This window comes from Montipora capricornis, chromosome 1, assembly GCF_036669925.1.
Source record: "Montipora capricornis isolate CH-2021 chromosome 1, ASM3666992v2, whole genome shotgun sequence".
Classification (NCBI taxonomy): Eukaryota; Metazoa; Cnidaria; class Anthozoa; order Scleractinia; family Acroporidae; genus Montipora; species Montipora capricornis.
Window position 1 is genome coordinate 53,658,830 of NC_090883.1, and position 2,500 is coordinate 53,661,329.

The window sequence follows — 2,500 nt, forward strand, 5'->3', positions numbered from 1 at the left end:
ATTTTAATTAGCAGAAGGACAAAGAAATACTACATTGTACGTAGTATAGTAGCAAGTTATCATGTATTGTTGGAGGTAGTCCTGAGCTTTGTTTTGTGCACATCCAATATATTGCAAAAAACTTTTGAAAACAATTTTGCCAATAAATTCATTTATTTATTTACCGTATTAGTCCAAAATTTAATGCTGAATATATGGGACTACATTAAATAATAAAAACTAATAGATCTAATAAATCGTAAACCTAGCTTCTTTGAAAGTCTCGAGCGATTCGGCCAATGTTACATGTCTGGGCAAGTTATTCTACTTAAGTAGAGTTCTTGGAAGGAATGAAAGCTTATAAAAGTCATGCTTAGCAATGGGTACTTTTAAGAAGATATTCAGATGAGCGTATAGAAGAATAATTAACTGAAACGTCAATTTAAAACCAAAACCCGAAAAAAGAAAAAAAATACACAGAAACAAACGAGAAAGAGCAATGTAACGTCCAACAATGAGCTAAATGTACTCACACGTTTCAGTTCTTCCTTTAGCTGTCGACTTCTCTTCCGAAGGTAGGCACTTTCTTTTTTGAGGCGTCTAATGCTTTTGGAAAGTTGTGAGCATTTGTTGCACGATGGTGGATTCGGTGGCATTTCCACACAGACAGGAGTTTCCATAACTTTATTTAAAATTTCTGGTTCTACATAATCGTTCTCTTCGATCTCAACAGGACTTGCACGCAACTCTGTCGGAATGTTCTTGTTCTATAGGAGAAATTTCCTCGGCAGCTGCAGTTAAGGAATCGGCCGATGAAGCTGGTGTAGCATCCAACAGATCTCTTAACATCTAAACTCAAAAGATAAATTTCAATGATCAACTGTGTGTTATGTTTGCATGCAATTTGGCCATATTTTGGACAAATATACCAAAGGATATACTCACCATTCTTCGATCACGATCCGACAATTCTGCCTTCGCTTGTGGTTCATCTGCAACATCGATTGTTGGGATTGCATCGTCGTGAATGTGGCGACTACCACGTAAAATAGTGTTTGGGTCCAGCAAGTCGAGCCTCCGTGTGAAACACTCAGGAGCGAAATGCACCGAACCAGAGAAAGGATGACTTCGTGGGCTTGAAATCAGGTTTTATGTTTGTGCACGAATTTCACCCACTGCCTTCGTTTAGACTCATCTGAAGGAAACTGATGCATAGACACACCAGGAGATGCGTTTGTATTGTTACAGCTCACTAAACCGTGGCCGCCAGCCGCACAAAACTTACCAGGTTTACGATTTTTCCCCTTCTCCGCCATATTTTGACACCTCCGAATACACACGAATGACGTCACAGAGACATTTTGGCCGCGTGCAAAACGAACCCTTATGAAAAGCGAATCCTCTTGACTATGAGGGGGGAAACGAATGAAATTGAAATAAGGGGAATATAAGCTATGTAATTTAATTTTCGATTCATGTGCACTTTAAACTTGTGGTGAGAAGAAGTTGTGAGGGAACTTGAAAATGATCAACATGTCAGCCCAGAAGCCAATGTTTCTCTATTCTCTTTTATTTGTTATTCTTCAGAGACTGGAATGCTGTAGGTCTACCACACAATTCAGTGCCTTCTGTTTTTGTGTAACACGTACCACAGGCAACCCAGTGTATGCTTCACGGAAGCATCTCGTTTTGATTAATGTCAACACGTTTGCCTTCTGTCAAATTTTACTAATAAAACTTAGAGAGTTGCATTTCTGTGTTTTTTAAAAACCCGTTCGCCCACGAACAGGGGCTTCTGATTGGTGGGGCACAGTCATAATGTTTGACAGGTGACAAATTCTGGAGCAAGATATTTCCTTTAAGTTCTAGCGTGACAAAGACAATGGTAAAAGATGTGTGTTGAAGCTGAGCGAAACGGGTCTCGGCTCTTACATTGAAAAGGAACAAGAACTGTCAATGCGCCATCTCTTTAACTGTATACGCAGGCTACGTCGTGTGAGAGAGCAGGTCTCGTGGTAAAAATTCTACTCGCAAACTTTGTAGCAAGGCTCATAGAAAAGAGGTGAGTGCATAATTCAATCTTATTAATTACCTCAACGAAGTTTAACTTAGTTGTTTGAGCCTTCACTAAAATCCTTACAGACAAACTAAACTGGTTATAGGAACTGGGCATAGAATTTCCGGACCCTAACGCTAACCTACAATAGCAATCTTAGTCAAATTAACAAAATCCTTTTTAAATAAACGATGAATATATTGAGGCAACCAATCGATCACACCGGTGTAATGTGCAAATGGTTGTGGACGAACAAGACTGAGAAGTTAATTAAGATATCTCTATTCGCCTCTTCAAAAGAAAAGAAGAAGAATTACGCGGCGTACCCTTTGCTGTTTTATCATGTTCGTGATCATGTAAAAAAGGACTCTTGTGATACTTTGGACAACTCCTGATGAAAACACTAGACAGTAATGCCGTAAGTTGAACCGTGTCTGATAGCCAACCTGGTCGCAGTGTGAACCT

General features: G+C 39.4%; 2 protein-coding genes across 6 annotated transcripts in view; one reads left to right on the forward strand and one right to left on the reverse strand.

The window, feature by feature from the left end:
• Positions 1–1,315, reverse strand: part of LOC138048575 (uncharacterized) — a 20,735-nt gene extending 19,420 nt beyond the window's left edge. The window contains exons 1-2 of one of the 3 annotated variants that reach the window (XR_011132204.1): positions 925–1,085; positions 513–828 (exon numbers count right to left, since the gene is read on the reverse strand). The gene's annotated coding sequence lies outside the window, so the exon portion shown is untranslated. Of the gene's footprint in view, positions 1–512 lie in introns of all 3 variants that reach the window. The other 2 variants (XM_068894750.1, XM_068894754.1) reach the window with 2 other exon arrangements.
• Positions 1,316–1,409: 94 nt separating this feature from the next.
• Positions 1,410–2,500, forward strand: part of LOC138050168 (myosin heavy chain, clone 203-like) — a 38,000-nt gene continuing 36,909 nt past the window's right edge. The window contains exon 1 of one of the 3 annotated variants that reach the window (XM_068896635.1): positions 1,410–2,041. The gene's annotated coding sequence lies outside the window, so the exon portion shown is untranslated. The remainder of the gene's footprint in view (positions 2,042–2,500) is intronic. The other 2 variants (XM_068896629.1, XR_011132568.1) reach the window with 2 other exon arrangements.